At 35.0% G+C, this 17,429-nt stretch overlaps 1 long non-coding RNA gene across 1 annotated transcript; it reads left to right on the plus strand.

The window, feature by feature from the left end:
• The first annotated feature begins 12,010 nt into the window (after positions 1-12,010).
• LOC127085431 (uncharacterized) lies at positions 12,011-13,257 on the plus strand. The gene is made up of 2 exons (XR_007789136.1): positions 12,011-12,794; positions 13,044-13,257. It is a non-coding gene; the product is annotated as an uncharacterized LOC127085431 (long non-coding RNA).
• The last annotated feature ends 4,172 nt before the right edge of the window (positions 13,258-17,429 follow it).

A 17,429-nucleotide genomic window follows, 5' to 3' on the forward strand; every position in this document is an offset into this window, starting at 1 on the left:
TAATCTTGCTTTATTTTTAGTAACCACCCCTTGTTCATCAGATTTATTCTTGTACACCCACTTTGTTCCAATGACATTTATTCCTTCAGGTCTTGGAACCAGTTCCCATACTTCATTCCTCTTGAATTGTCCTAACTCTTCCTACATTGCATTGATCCAGAACTCATCAGTCAAGGCTTCCTTGACATTCCTAGGCTTAATCTTGGACACAAAACAACCATGTGAGATCACTTCCCTTGATCTAGTTGTGACCCCTTTATTTGGGTCTCATATAATGAGATCTTTAGGATGATCCTTCTGAATTCTGATAGAGGGTCCCTTATTAATTTTGTCAGCTTCAGGTTCAACTTGAGTGAGTTCACTCTCATTACTTTTGTCTGGGAAATCAGCTGAGGAATCATTTAGGGATGTCTCAACATCGTCTGTGACATCACTCTGCTGATCATCAACCACAACATTGATAGATTCCATCATTACTTTTGTTCTGGAATTAAAGAGTTTAAATGCTCTTCTGTTTGTTGAGTAGCCCAGAAATATTCCTTCGTCACTCTTGGGATCCATCTTCCTTCTTTGTTCACGATCAGTCAGGATATAACATTTACTACCAAACACATAGAAGTATTTGACTGTAGGTCTTCTCCCTTTCCAGACTTCATATAAAGTAGTAGGAGTCCCTTTCTTCAAGGTTACTCTATTGTGAACATAGCAGGTTGTGTTCATAGCTTCAGCCCAGAAGTGGTAGGGCAATTTCTTGGCATGAATCATAGCTCTGGCTGATTCTTGGAGAGTTCTATTTTTCCTTTCTACCACACCATTTTGCTGGGGAGTAATGGGAGATGAGAACTCATGACTAATTCCTTCTGATGCACAGAATCCAACAAATTTGTTGTTCTCAACTTTCTTCCCATGATCACTTCTTATTTTGATAACTTGACTTTCTTTCTCTCTTTGAAGTCTTATATAAATATCTTTGAAGACTTCAAATACATCATATTTTTCTCTTATAAAATTGACCCAGGTGTATCTGGAGAAGTCATCCATCACTACATAAGCATACTTCTTCCCACCAAGACTTTCCACCTGCATGGGTCCCATCAAATCCATATGGAGAAGTTCCAACACTCTCGAAGTGGTGTCATGTATGAGCTTCTGATGTGACATCTTTGTCTGTTTTCCAATCTGACATTCCCCACAAACTCTTCCTTCATCAATCTTCAAGTTGGGAATTCCTCTAATAGCTTCAACAGATATAATCCTCTTCATTCCTTTCAGATGCAGATGGCCCAATCTTTGATGCCACATCTTCACTTCTTCTTCTTTGGCTAGAGTACACATTGATGAATAACCAGTTTCTTGAGAACTCCACATATAGCATTTGTCCTTAGACCTGACTCCTTTCATGATCACTTCATTTTCTTTATTAGTAATCATACATTCAATTTTTGTGAAGTTTACAGTTAGACCTTGGTCACATAGTTGATTGATGTTTATTAGGTTTGCAGCCAGTCCCTTAACAAGTAGGACATTGTCAAGGTTAGGGACTCCAGGGCAGTTAAGCTTACCAATCCCCTTGATTTCACCCTTTGCTCCATCACCAAAGGTTACATAGCTGGCGGCATGAGGATGAAGGCCAGTTAGCAGGTTTTTGTTTCCAGTCATGTGTCTGGAGCACCCACTGTCAAAATACCAGTCTTCTTTGGCTGAAACTCTGAAGGAAGTGTGAGCTATCAAGTTTGTAACACCAGTCCTAGGAACCCATTGTTTTCTGTTGACAGGTATGTGATGTTTGGGTCTAGGTTGATGATGAGAAGGACTAGGGTAGCCATACAACTTATAGCATAATGGTTTTATGTGGCCAAATTTTCCACAGTGATGACATCTCCATCTTTGATGTTTCCCTTTCTGTTGTCTTCCTTTATGATGTTGTGACATATGATGTGACATCTTTGGTTTGCTACCAGTGTGACTGCACTCAGGTTTAGATTTTGGTTTGCTACCAGTGTGACTGCACTCAAGTTTGGATTCATTGAACCCAATGCCAGACTTGTCTCCTGCCATTTGTCCAGTCTGGAGAATTTTGTCTAAGGTGTCAGATCCATTGTTTAGCATTCTGACATACTTTGTCATCTCACCCAGTTTGGAATTCAAGAACACTGCTTCAGTCTTTAACTTAGAGATGGTTTCCAAGTGTTCTACCTTCTCATTCTCCAGTTGTGTTATCACTTTCTTCTGACTTTCAACTTGTTGACATACTTCTTCACTTCTGCGAGACAACTTTCTATAGGTAGTGGCTAACTCATCAAAGGTTACTTCATCATCACTTGAGTCTTCATCAGAACCCCGTCTTCCAGTCAAGGAAGTCACAAGATTTGCAGACTCTTCTGTTTCACTTTCATCAGACCAAGTAACAACAAGACTCTTCTTCTGTTTCTTGAGGTAGGTTCCATATTCAGCTCTAATGTGTCCATACCCATCACATTCATGGCACTGAACTCCTTTTCCTTCTTTTGACTTTTCATCAGATCTTGTTCTTCTTCCAGCATTATTGGACTTACTAATGTCATATGAGATGTTCTTGACATTAGACCTAGACCTTACATCCATCTTTTTCAGAAGTCTGTTGAACTGTCTTCCCAGTAATGCTACATCATTTGCCAGATCTTCATCAGTATCTTGACCACTTTCTTCCTCTTTCTCTTCAGTGTTTGACATGAAGGCTATGCTTTTGACTTTCTTTTCAAATCCATCACACATTCCCATCTCAAATGTTTGGAGGGATCCAATTAGCTCATCAACTCTCATATTGGAAATGTCTTGAGACTCTTCTATGGCTGTCACTTTCATGGAAGATCTCTTAGGAAGTGATCTGAGTATTTTCCTCACTAGTTTTTCATCTGACATCTTCTCACCCAGGGCTCCTGAGGCATTAGCAATTTCAAGGATATTCATATGAAATTCATGAATATTTTCATCTTCTTTCATCCTTAAATTTTCAAACTTGGTAGTGAGCAGCTGCAGTCTAGACATCTTCACTCTAGAGGTGCCTTCATGAGTTAGCCACCTCACAGATGTTTACCAATCTGAAGATGTTCTTATCTACTCCATTGAATATAGCATTCAATGCTTTAGAGTTCCCAAGGGTTAGATCATCCTCCTCCTTGGTCCACTGTTCCTCAGCCTTCTTATCAGTTGTAGCTTCTCCATCCTTACTAATAACTAGATGTTCCCAGCCTGTTAAAACAGCCTTCCAAGCCTTATTATCCAAATATTTTAGGAAGGCTACCATTCGAGATTTCCAGTAGTCATAGTTGGATCCATCCAGAATAGGTGGTCTGTGAACAGATCCTCCGTCTCTATCCATAGTACCAGAAAGTAACGTTCCTAGATCTCACCCAGAACCAGAGCAGGATGTCTGCTCTGATACCAATTGAAATTCTGGTATCAGATATGAGTGGTCGAAGGTAATGTCACGACACTAATATCTGAACAATACAAACAGGATAAAAGATAAAGAACAGTAATGCAAGAGACACAAGCAATTATTAACCCAATTCGGTGCAAACTCACCTACGTCTGGGGGCTACCAAACCAGGAAGGAAATCCACTAGATAGAATAAGTTCAAAGACTCTTAGTAAACAACTTCAAGTTACAATCTTTTCACCTAATCTCTACCCGTGTGACTTCTACCTAAGAACTCTTAGATATGAGATCCTACTCATTCCCCCTCAATCACAACAGTGATATAAAACAAGAATTACAATGAAAAGATGACATTCTTCAAAGACACATACTTGATCTTGCTTAAAAGATTCAATCAAGTAAACACACACTCATGCTTCAAAGCTTAGAATGGACAAATTACAACTCAAAAATCAGTCCAATTCAATCATCTATGGATGAATAAATGGCTTATAATTCATACGACCACACAAGACTAAAACCCTTATTCTCTCTCAATATTTCGTTCGTTATTTCTTGTGTATAAAACCAGGTTTTCCATGTCCTTTATATAGAAGCATTTGGATGGGCTTGGACATCATAAAACCCTAAAACTATTTTCCATTCATATCTTCTCATGACAGCTGATTATATCTCGTTGGAAAATAAGTCAATCTAGTTGTAATTACTAATTGAGAGCGCGTTCAATCATCTCATCAATCATACATAGATTAGCATAAAAAATGCAATCACATAATACATAACTTTCAGATTGAATGTTCTGTATACAGATGTCATGACATCGGGTCTGACATCTCAGTAAAATCCTGCATAATCACATTTTAAACATCCTGCAGGTACATGTTACCTTATGTCAAGACAACACTTGTGACAACTTGTGAACACTCTAGGTTTTACCAAAATTGCCGCCAACACATAGAACCAACAACTATTTATACTGAAAATAAAGTATGAAAATAAAATAAAACCAAAAATAAACTTAAATATAAAAACACACTAAAATAGTAAAAATAAAAGAATAAACTATAGAGTTGCCTAAGTAGAATAGTAGAAGAATATGTATCAAAATGCACTGATCAAATTCTCCCACACTTGGACTTTTGCACTCCGAGCAAAATTATTAGGTCAAAACTTAAAACAGAAAAACAAGAACAAATAAAGCATGCAATTCCAAAGGTTATCAAGATACAAAGTGCAAGTAAAATTCTAAGTTCAAGCTTCAAGAATATGGTGTTAGTGAGCAACTTCTTATGACATTCAAAGAAGATAGGAAAACAAATTATCAAATAGTATATCCAAAAGCAGTAAGATCCTCACAGGATAAAATTCACTCAACTCTCAAGTGTTTAGATTAACTGTTTACACTCAAAGCACAACATAAAAGTTAGTACTACCATAAGCTTGAAAAAACTCTAACATCCATAATTGAAATACATGCACATAAAGATCAAAAGGACTTTTATTTGGTTGTAATGTGGCCAAGGTAAGGGTGAGATAAACCCTAAGGGGGTACTTGACTAAAATTCAAAGAAACAAAAGAGACTTGAAAGAAACTGCGGGAGTTGAATTTACAAAATATTTCATTCACTTCAACAACTCTATAGTAACTGTTTTCATTTATATTTTTCTTCTCCTTTCTCTTTTTTTTTTCTTTTTCATAAGGAGTATTTATTGACATGTATACATCCTTCTATTTTTTTTCATTCATTTTTTTATTTTTTATTTTCTTTTTTTATTTTTCTTTTATTTTTCTACCAACTTCTCAAATATTACAAACATAATTATTCAACCCCACACAACTCCAAAAAATACTCTTTCAACCCTTTGAATAGGGCGATAACATTACTTTTCACTTTGTTGGTGTGTAATGAGTTTTAAACAAAAAAAAAGGATAATGGGCTCAATGGGGTTTCAAACAAGGGATGCAATTATTTCAAGGTTGGTTTTTTGGCTAACTGGCTAAAAAATAAAAATAAAAATAAAGTTGCCTTTATCATATCAACGTGCACAAGTAAACAACAGCATCAACAAGAGTCAATTCAAGTTCGAGAGACTAATAGAAATGCGTGGATCACACAAGAAAGAAAGAGATGATTTTTGTATGTTATCCATATAAGGCTCAAAATCTCACAAGGTTAATTGATCTACCATAAATGATGTACACTTTAGAGTTTAGTCCTACCTATCATACTAAAAATGCACAACAAATTTTTCACATCACACCACAAGACTTTAGTCAAGAGAACAAAGAAAAATACTCATAATTGTAACTCAAAAATCAAAGGAAAAAGCATGCAATTTTTTATTTATTTTAAGAAAGCAAACAAAAACCAAAACAGGGAAAAACTGGAAACAAAACAAATAAATGGTTCCCTCCCCTACACTTAAAACATACATTATCCTCAATGAAAGAGCATAAATATAAAATAAGAGTGAGAGAAAGGAAAGAACACACTCGAGGAGTCAAGGCGAATAAGCAGTCTTTCCCAAAGAGAGCTCTTCTACAATCTCCTCTTCCAAAGTTGGGTTCTCATGGAGTAGCTTTGGGTAGTATCCATTGACCTTGAAATTTGATTAGTGCATTTGCCTTGTATTCCAGGATCAAAGAAGAATCTTTGATAAGTAAAAGTGTTGAATGGGCACGTGAAAGTGATCTCTTTTTTCACAACATCAAGAATCAAAGAATTACGGGGATGCCTCACTACTTTTGTTTCATCTTTAAGTGAGATCCTATGCATATATATATGGATGGGCTAATATCATGAGTGTCAGCCAAGGTCCATCCAGTTCCCTTCTTATGTTTCTGCTAAAGTTGAAGTTTTAATGAATAATATGAAGCCTCGGGAAATGGTTTAGGCTCTAAAGAATGTGGTTGTTCAATGGATGGTATGTTTGGGGCAGTTGGAATTTCAAGAGTTGAGCTACATAAACAACTTCATTTACATTATCACCCTGTAAGGCATCATCAATCTCATCACAAACATCACAAAGGTTAGTGTTAGTACAATCATCACATGAGTAAATATCATCAAACCCAGATAAAGTTGGAAAATCAGCTGAAAATAAATCAGAATAAGTTTCACCAACAATTACAAAACGAAACTCTATTTGAAAAATAGAATGCTCTTCCAAGGGATGTTTCATAGCATCAAAAATATTGAATTTCACGACAATGTCACCAAATTCCATAGACATGGTTCCATCGTCAACATCAAATTTTGTTTTAGCTGTTTTCATGAACGGTCTGCCCAAAATGATTGGTAATCTGCTTGAATTTGTTTCTCCATACATGTCCAAAATGTAAAAGTTTGTAGGAAAAATCAAGTCATTAACTTGAACAAGCACATCTTCCACTACTCCGGAGGGACGGGCATTGCTTCCGTTTGCTAGTTGAATGATTAAACCTGTATGCTGCAAAGGAACAAGATCAAGATTATTATACACATAAGTAGGCATAACATTAATGCTCGCTCCTAAATCAAGCATGCAATTTTCGAATTTACTATCCCCAATGGTACAAGGAATGGCAAAAGTTTCTGGATCCTTGCACTTCTGTGGCATGTCCGGAGTGAGGAATTAATTTGTAGGTGAAGTGTTAGGCTGAATAAAGGCTGAAACATTTTATCCCAAATTCACTCTCTCATTTCCGGTAAGCCTCCTCTTGTGTGGGCACAAATTCTTTAGAAATTTTTCATATTTTGGGACTTGCTTAATCACATCAAGTAGTGGAATATTCACTTCCACCTTTTTGAATACATCCAAAATCTCTCTCTCTTTGTCTTCCTCATCAATTTTCTTATTTTTCATAACTCTTTGTGGGAAAGTGATTGGTGGTACATACTTTTTTTTAGCCTCAACAATAACAGAAGGTTCAGATGTTGCACTAACAATTTTTTTATTTTTTTCTGGGGTTGGTTCTGAAACTTTTCCAGATCTTAAGGAAATTGCACTCACATTGAGGCATTTTGTATTCACTACTGTTTGGGCAGGTAGTTGGTTCGATCCTCGAGCTTGCTGCATGACATTCATTAAAGTGGCAAGCTGTTCAATTTGTGTTTGCAAAGTCTGAATACTAGAATCTATTCGTTGTTGAAATTGAAGATTATTTACTGTCATTTCTTGACAAGATCCTCAAGTGAAGGTCCAGAAGGTATAAAGATGGTTACTTGAGGATGCCTATATGGTGGTGTTGGTGGAAGGGGTATCATCAACTATTTAACTAAAGAGGTAAGTTCATCAATTCTGGTTTCTAGAGCTTTATTGGAAGAAGAAACCTAAATCTCATTCACACGTTTTGCTTGGACCAGCAAATTATCCCTTGTTGTGAACTGTTGAGAGTTAAGTAACATGTTCTCAATCAAGGATTTGGCAGTAGCTGGAGTCTTATCAACAAGTGCTCCACCACTATCCGCGTCTAAAATGTTTCTTTCCATTGGTAGCAATCCCTCATAAAAGTATTGTATTAGCAATTGTTCAGAAATCTGGTGGTGAGGAGAACTCGACACTAACTGCTTGAATCTCTCCCAGTATTCGGCCAATGATTCCATGTCAACCTGTCTAATAACACATATTTTTTTCTGATTTAGGAAGCTCTTGAAGTAGGGAAAAATCTTTCTAAGAAGATTTTCTTCATATTATTCTAACTTGTAATAGAATTTGACTCAAGAAAATATAACTAATCTTTTGCAGCACCTTGTAGTGAGAATGGAAAAGTTCTAAGATTGACATGATATTCGGTAATTCCTTGAGGCCTCAATGGTGTAGAACACACAATCTGAAATTCTTTTAGATGCCTATGCGGATCCTCACCTGCAAAACCATTAAACATTGGCAACAAGTGTATTAAACCATATTTCAATTCGAAAGGTACAACAACAACAACAACAACATGATATTCAATACATAAAGCATTATTATTAACATCAAGGGCAATAAGTTCTCTCAGAGTTCTTTGGTCATCCATGTTAAATTCAATAGAAAAAATCAACAAACACTGAAAAAACACATAACTAATTCAGTAATGCAGTAACAAATAGGAAAATAATGACAATGTCCCTATTAAAAAAACAATTGAAATACAGAAAAACTATTAAAATAAAAGGAAAAAATACAAAAAAAAAACATGAAAATTAATCTAATAATGTCAATTAAAAATTTTGAGAATTTTTTCGGAATTTTATGAAACTATCAAAACAGAAGAAAAAAAATCATAAAAAATAAAAAAATAAGGAATTCCGGGTTTTTATGACGGCTTCCATTATTTATACCCTAAATAGAGGCTTTTGATCCTTGATTTTTTCCAATTTAATCGGCAAAGAATCAGAATAATTTGAGACAATTTTCTTTAAAAAAATAGATTTTTTTATCCTAAAACGCAAAAGGACCGGAACGCAAGAAAGTTAGGGAAAAAAATGCTAAAACACAACACCTATAATAATGGTTAGACTATAATAATGGTTAAAATCTACAAGAGTCCCCGGTAACAGCGCCAATTTGATATGTTGTCGTACACGTGTCAAAAACGAGTTTAAAGGTGTAGTAAAACATAAGTGACACTAGAATGTCGTATCACAACTCTTGAATGTTATAACCCAATGAATAAAAAGAAGAGGGTTTTTAAGGTTCAAAACTTAAATCAAAGATGATTAAAGGTAAAAGCAAAATTGATAAATAAGTTAATCTATTGTATCGATTTCTGACTTATCATCGATTCTTATAATTTCAATTCCCTCTCGGATTCAACCCCATTCAATTACAATACCCACTGACAAGCGCAATTGGTATTATATGATGTATGTTCCTAATTTCTAAATTAAGCAAATGCGACTTAATCAAACACGATAACAAAAAAGCTACGCTAACGTGATTATAGTTAAGGATCATACAAGCAATCAAATTTAATTAACTTTATCCTATAAGAAACAATTGAATTAAGAAAATGAAAATAATCGAATTAAGCAAATGAGTTTATAAGAAGAATTGAAAAGACATCGAAATTAAATTGAAATTAAAAAAAACCTCAAAGTGGAATTCGAATACCGCAGATCAACTCTTTGGGAATTATCTCTCCATGGTATTCATATGCCTTATTCTGTATTTCATGAATTCTGAATCCCCTAATCCTAAAACTACTAAGTTGTTTAAATAGAGCAAAGGGATTTGGTCCTAATAGCAACCGACCCGAAAAAACACAAAATCGGTCCAAAAACTAAGTATTTTCTTAAGTCTGGAAATAAAACGAATTTTTTGACTCTTCTTCACTCCTAATCAACTTTTAACTTCAACGTGAAACTTTTATCTTATCCTCTCAGCTTTCTAATGCATATTAGAACGCATTAATCTGATCCTCGTAGCTTAAGTTATGATTTGCATAGTAATAAGGTATCAAATAACTATTTATGCTGAAAAAAAATAAAACAAAAAATAAACTTAAATATAAAAACACACTAAAATAGTAAAAATAATAGAATAAACTATAGAGTTGCCTAAGTAGAATATTATAATTATATGTATCAAAATGAATTGATCAAGGTGTTTGTCTAAGCAACAGGGACTGATAAGACAAACACAACTTCAAGGGTTGGATTCAGTGTTGTTTAGTACAGGGAATAGTATATCACTATAGGGAACAAACAATTTAAAATCAAAGAAAAATGGTATATTGGATCCATGAAAGAATAGACTCTGAACCGAAGAGTAAACAGGCGTCTTAGCCAAAAAAAGAAGGAATGAAGTGTTTGGTTTCATAGCCAAACATCTCTTGATTCACAAGGTGGATTGTCATTATATTGTCCTAAAAGGATGTGCATGGAATCCAAGGGAAAGTGATATTTTTTATCTAAAAAAGATGGTACTGGTTGATGAATGAAGAAGTGAATAAGATAGGATTAAGAAATAGGGTAGCTTGCGGAGAATCCGAATCCTCGTGCCTGTGTATTCTCACCGTGCAATAGGGCTGAAACAAAGGAAGATATATTGATTTCCAGTGTACACCACCCTTCTAGGAAGAAAAAGGAGTGTCAAGGTTCACAACTTGCTAGGCAAGGAAACATTACCAGAGTCTATAACTTCTAAGGCAAAGAACTGAACTGCCAAGGTCTATAACCTAAAAGGCAAAGAGAAAGGATGTCAGAGTCAATAACTCTCAAGGAAAAGGAAATCACTCTCAAGTTTCATAACTTGATAGGCAAGGGGATTTCCAAGAATCCATAACTCTATAAGGCTACTCAAAGGGATTATCAAGGTTTATAACCAAGTTCCAAAGTCCATAACTCCATAGGCACATAAAGAGTTTGCGAAGGTTCATCACCTCATGGGTCAAAGAAAGATTGTTAAGGTCTACCACCTTGAAGGCAAGAAAGATTAAATTACCCGGGTCTCCACTCTTATCATTCTTTATTTCTTAAGGCTCATGGCATACAACTTGAATCATAATTAATAAGTTTCTGATAGAAGATCCTGAGTGTTGATCGTGTTGTAAAAGAATACTTGACAATCATATAGTTTGAATTATGCTAAAGTCTATTAATAGAGGTGAATACGATGAGCAACTGGGTCATTCGTCCCGTATCCAAAGATATTCAAAACGAGATAATGGAATTCTCCACTCTCATTCATTCTCTATTTCTTAAGGCTCGTGTCACACAATATGAATTATGATTGACAAGTATTGACCTTTGTTGTGCTTGAGAAGTAGTCCATTTTGTCAGCTATGCTTGATTGGTATTGACTTTAAAGTCTTGATCTTACATTTGAACCTTGAGTTCTTGAGCTTCTGAGATTCAGCATATCCAATATAGCTTGAGCATAATGGATTTTCCATATCAAATGATCAAGGGTCTTTTGATCACTTGAATAGGATTGGGGATTATAGCACAATATAAAGGATTTGGGTGACCACAATGACCTTTGTTCAACACTAAATCAGTGGGATTCAGAGAAATGAAATCAGTTGGCCTATGTACAACACTAAATGAATTAATCAATTAATTGAATCAAACGTTTCTAAGTAAACATAAGCTAGGAGATCATGCCAAAATCAGGAATCCTAAACCCTGAGGGCAAAATGGTCAATATGCAAAAATGACTTCATTAAGAAAAATAGTTTCAAAAATCAACATTTAATCAAGAACTAATCCTAATTATTCCTAATTATGCCAAACATCTAAACCTAATTATTCTAATTAGAATTAAACCTAACCTAATTATGATTTTATAAATTAATTAAATTCTACAAAAACTAAGTAGTTTTAGACTTCTAATTTCCAACTTAATTAAACCTCAATTTCTGATCTCACTAACCTTATTAGATTTATCACTAATTAATTCTAAATCCACATCAATTTTTAATCTAATCCAAACTCTAAACAAAATCTAATCTTAATTACTATATAAAATATTAATAATCAAAACAATGAACAAAATAATGAAATAATCAGAACATGGGGTATAGGCCCATAGACCAGGCCCAATTTCGATTTGGCCTCTTTTTTTTGGCTGATGGTGGCAAACACAGAGGGTGCACGGACCTAAACGGAGTGCAGTAAGCAAGTTTGGGCCTCAAGCCCAAACTCTACAGGCTGAAAAAAGGGATTCGGACCAACGCATAATCATGAAATGCCACCGTCTCAGCAGCATCTGCATTTCCTGCTTTTATCAACCCATAATCACACCATTCCAAACGTGAGCATGAGCAAAAACAAATTCGGATCAAAATCTTAATCGATTTGAACTCCTGGTCATCTTCACTGATCCAGAGTTCCAACATCCGCGTCAACGTTCAACCTTATTGAATAAGATGCTTGGTGAATTTATAGAGAGCTGAATATTAACAGAGTTAGATGTTGTTAACTTGCTCAGTGTAAATTAGTTAGGAAAATGATTCCGTTATCACCCTGTTAAGTGATTCTTTTATAGTCAGTTTGAGTTAGTTGAAATCTGTTAAAATGTTAATTGCAAATAGTTGGTATTTGTTAACTGTGTTAGATTAATCTTTTAATTGATGGAATGTTAGTTAGAGAGGTAAGCTGAATTTGATTCTGACTCTGCTATTGAATTTGCAGGGTAGAAGTGGTTATGTTAATCCCGACTTTACAGGGTTCCTGCGATCTGAGTTTTTTTGTTTATGCTGTTGCGAACGTTATTCATGGTGCAGGGTTCTATTAGTTATAATCTATGTTAATTCCTGGTTTTCCATTTGGATTTTGCAGAATGAATTGTTGTGAATTATGGTTTGCACGATGCAGGGAGTAGTTTAGTGCAGGATTTTTGCTTGGTTTGCTACTGTCAAAACCCGATGCATCATTTGGTTTATACGTGCATTGTCGTAACATTGGTATGTATTGATTATGCTATGGTTTGCTGAGTGTATTGCTGCATTGTTAGTGATTAGTTAAGTGAATTTAATGGTGATGAATTGAGTTTGTTAGGATCTGTTTTGTTAATGCGAGGATTCTCGGTACGGATTGATTTTCCATTGGCTGTTGTAGTGCAAGTTTGGGACTGAGCTGCTTGGAAATTGTTGTTCATGTTATGAACTTTGGTATGTGAAACTCATGGGCTATATTTGACAAATGTTTTGCAGGTTCGGTTTTGACATAGGGAGCAAAAGGATAACCCACAGATAAATGGAAGGAGCATGATGGGACTTAGGGATTGATTAGTATAGAACTTGTTTTATGTGGAAATTCTGGATGTATATGAATTGTATCGGAAGACATTTGAATGTATTTTGAAAATCAATTTACTTGTGAAAAGAATGGATTTGGAATTGGTATTGAAACTTGGTTTGGATTGAATTTGGAAATTGTATTGAAAATCGGTTTGACTTAAATTTTGAAGTTAATTGTGAATGAAAATATATTGAATGTTGAATTGAATTAATGTTAAATGTGAAATTAATCAAGAATGAATGTGGATTTACTTGAGTTAATTATGGTTTTGAATGGTTGATTCAAATGGCCTTAAATTGAAATGGACTCAAATGTTAGTAAAAGAATTTGAAATGGAAGATTAAAGACTAGTAAAGGTTTTTGAAATGTCAATAGATTAGTTTCAAAGTTAATTGAAAATGTATTTAAAATGAAGTTGTTTTGAAAATTTAATTTAAAAAGGTCAAAATGTTAATTAAAAGTTAATTTGAAATGGTTTCAAAATGTTGATTGAAATTGATTTCAAAATGTTAATTGAAAAGGTTTCAAAACTAAATTGAAATTGGATTTCAAAATGTTAATGGAAATTGAAAGTGAAAGTTTCAACATGGAAAGTATACATGAGCATTAGAAATTGAATGAAAGCTTTTAATACTTTAGTTCCTTATGACTTTGTTAATGTGAATAGAAACAAATCAATGGAAAGAAACATAATCAATATTGTCATCTAACAAAACCTAATTATTGTTTTTTGTTAGAATGATATGGAGATGATATGTAAATAAGACAAGCTAGGTTTGGAAAGATCATAATTTGAATGGTTGACTTTAGTCAACTGGTTGACCAAAAAGTCAAAAGTTGACCAAAGTCAACTGGGAGGCATGAAAATAAGGTTTCACAGGATTACAAACAAGGCATGATTCGCATGAAACACATATTGTTGTATAATCCACAATGAATCAGGACATATGGGTCAGTGCTTCTGCAAACACCAAAAGACTTAAATGAAAGGCCTAGGCAATGTTTGAAATCAGATGAAACATCAAACATGTAGGCATGCAGATGATGGGTGATGCACGATATGATAGCCAAGCACCCTTCCATAATGAATCAAGGTTTCTACCAAGCCCAAAGTGATAAATCAAGCCACATGGCACAATAGGTCATACCTTTCCTGATTAGGGTTTCATGAGGCATGTCCTTTAATCAAGGTGTCTAAATCAAGTATGATGCTCCACAAGCAAGTCTCAATGTCTGAGCTCCCAACTAGGGTTTAGATAACCAGGCAAGGCCCAAAAAGTAAACATCAAGAATTTAGGGTTTGAAAGCCCTAAGGAGTGCCATAGTGAGGTCTTATTGAATCCACATCTTAAAGATCAAGCAAATTAGGGTTTTATTCCCAAGATGATCAGATGAAGAGCTATGTCATATTCTATGAGTTTGGTTCACAAGTAAACCCTAGCTTTGCCAACCACAAGCTTTGAAATCTATGTTGATCAATTGTCAAGTGTCAATCACGAATGGATGATGCAAATGAATGAAACATGAATGTGGGCAAATAAATCTCAAGTCACGGGTTAAGTGAAAAAAATGAAAAGCGGAGGGCAAATTTTGGGGTATGACAGGTTGATCTGAACTCCAAGGAAGAACTTCAATTCCCCCATCATGCTCATCTCAAATTCAGCCTGCATAGTCTCAGAAAATTCTTTGGAAAGAGATGCATTAGTAGAACCAAAAATTATGTCATCAACATAAACTTGGACATCAATATTTCCTTATTCCGAGTCTTTCTGAATAGTGTAGTTTCAACTTGACCTTTTTAAAAGTTATTTTCTAACGGGAAATTACTCAGTCTTTCATACCAAGCTCATGGAGCTTGTTTTAGTCCATAAAGTGATTTCTTAAGTTTAAAAACAAAATGTAAGTGGACAGAGTCCTTAAACCTAGGAGGTTGTTTGACATACATTTCTTCAAAAATGACTCCATTTAAGAAGGCACTCTTGACATCCATTTGATATGATACAATATCATGATTAATAGCATAAGAGAGAAGAAGTCTGATTGACTCTAACCTTGCAACTGGTGCAAAGGTTTTAGAAAAATTTATACCTTCTTGCTAACTATAGCCTTAAGCTTCCACTCTAGCTTTCTTTCTTACCACCTTTCCTTTCTCATATAGCTTGTTTCTAAACACCCATTTTGTTCCAGTGATGTTCTTCTGATAAGGTCTGGGAACCAAATCCCACACATCATTCCTTTGAAACCGCTTCAGTTCTTCTTGCATAGCTACAATCGATCCACCATCTGATAAGGCTTCATCAATAGAAGTTGTTTCAATCATGGATGTAAGTCCCAACATTAAGTTCTCCTCTTTGAATGCAGATCTTGTTTTCAGAGGATTATCTTTATTTCCAAAGATCAACTCTTCTAGAAGTGAAGACTTGTACTTGAATATCTTTTTGGATTGTGTAGCTTCTTGATAGTCACAAAGAGCTTATTCAGAATAGGCTTTCTGTGGTTGTGTTTCAGAAGTTGGGTTTGGCTCTGTATCACCAGCTTCCGAACATCTAGCTTATGAAGCTCTATCTTCTAAACAATTAGCTTCTGAAGGAATAATAGCTTATGAACCACCAGATTCTATAGAGTCTTCTGATATGTGAAACTCTAAAAAGCTTTCAACTAGCTATGACATTTTACTGCCAAGCTCTTTGCCATCAAATTTGATAAGTATAGACTCTTCAACCATTTTGGTTTCAGAGTTATACACCTTTGTGCAGCTTCTAGTCTACTAATGAGATTGTTCTTTATGGAACAACTTTGTTCCAACAATGCTCTTCTTATAATCATCATGAGCCTTCTCATAGGTCTTTTTAGCTGGATAAACTTCAAAGATAGGTTAAGCATCTGAAGCACCAGTGTCACATCTCGAAAAATATGATACTTTGCGATAGTCACGTAAAAAATGATTCAAACAGAGTTGCCACCAAATTTATATAATCCAAAAAAGGAAAGGAAAAATATTGATAAAACCTTTAAAAAATAAAATGGTCGTCGCAACCAAATTCGGTTTCGGGAGTCGATTACGCAAGGGAAAGGTATTAGCACCTCTCACGTCCGTTGTACTCAACGGGAACCATTTAGTTAAATTTGTGATTGAATGTTAGCTAATGTTATTTGTTTTCTTCGAATGATCAAAAGTGAAAAAAATAAAAAGGGTCGCAAATTTTTTTTGTTAGGGTGCTTGACAAGATTGCGAGTCTTACTCCTACGTATCCGTGGGTACAATGAGGAATTCAAAGTTACATAATTTTGGGCAAGACAAAAAGATATTTTTGGTGTTTTTAGTTATAGTGCTTGACGAGATGATGAATCTTGCTCCTACGTATTCCCAGGTGTGATTGGGAACTCAAAGTTACTTAGTTCTTTGTAGAAAGTGAGTGTTGGCTGATTGATTTTAGAAGAAGAATGTTTAGGTCGCATTCTAACGATTAATGTTGGCTTGTTTGCTCCCGGGAAGGGGGGGGGGGGGGGGGGGGGGGGCTTAAGCACTAGTTTGTATATGCAATAGAAAGGACTAAATAATGTCTGTTTGTAAAAAGGTTTCAACCGTACGGGGGCTAGAAAATATAGGTTTGATTGATTGGTTGGTTTGTTTTATTGAACAGGTGCTTAGATCATATTCTAATGGTTAAACATGGGCTTAGATACTCGTGGGGAGACTTTTAAGCTCTAGTTTGTATACACATTAGAAAGGATTAAATAATGTTCATTTGAAAAAAGAGTTGTTGATCGCACAGGGGCAAGAAATTAGTTTTTGATTGCACGGAGGTGAGAAATTAAGATTAATGTGTTTGAATGTTTTATAAAGGTGAATGATGAATATTAGATAAGAATGAGACGTGAGCCTTGGAACCAATTATTCAAGGTATTACTTAAATTCTATACTCCAACGATACCTTTTTCATTCAATGTATTTCTAAATTTGTTTGATGGATAATGAACATTGAAAATATTGTTCAAAGGTTCTACCGAAGTGCTAAACTCCAACGGTCCCTATTTTTTCCAAGTTTGTATGTATTTTAGAAATGAAAGGATGAATAAACGGCACTCGCAAGACGTGTGCCTCAAGACCGGTCATTCAAGGATTCAAGGAATGCGAGACTCCAAGGATCCTCCCATTTCGTGTTTGTTTAAGAAAAGATTTTGGCGTTGTGTTTTAATCGAAAAAGTATTTGAATTGCATTGAATCGATTTAATCAAGTTTAAAAAGGATCACTTGGAATTGAACCAAGGCTTTTTCTTATTGAAAAGGTTCATTT

The sequence above is a fragment of the Lathyrus oleraceus genome, chromosome 5, assembly GCF_024323335.1.
Source record: "Lathyrus oleraceus cultivar Zhongwan6 chromosome 5, CAAS_Psat_ZW6_1.0, whole genome shotgun sequence".
In the NCBI taxonomy this organism is placed as follows: domain Eukaryota; kingdom Viridiplantae; phylum Streptophyta; class Magnoliopsida; order Fabales; family Fabaceae; genus Lathyrus; species Lathyrus oleraceus.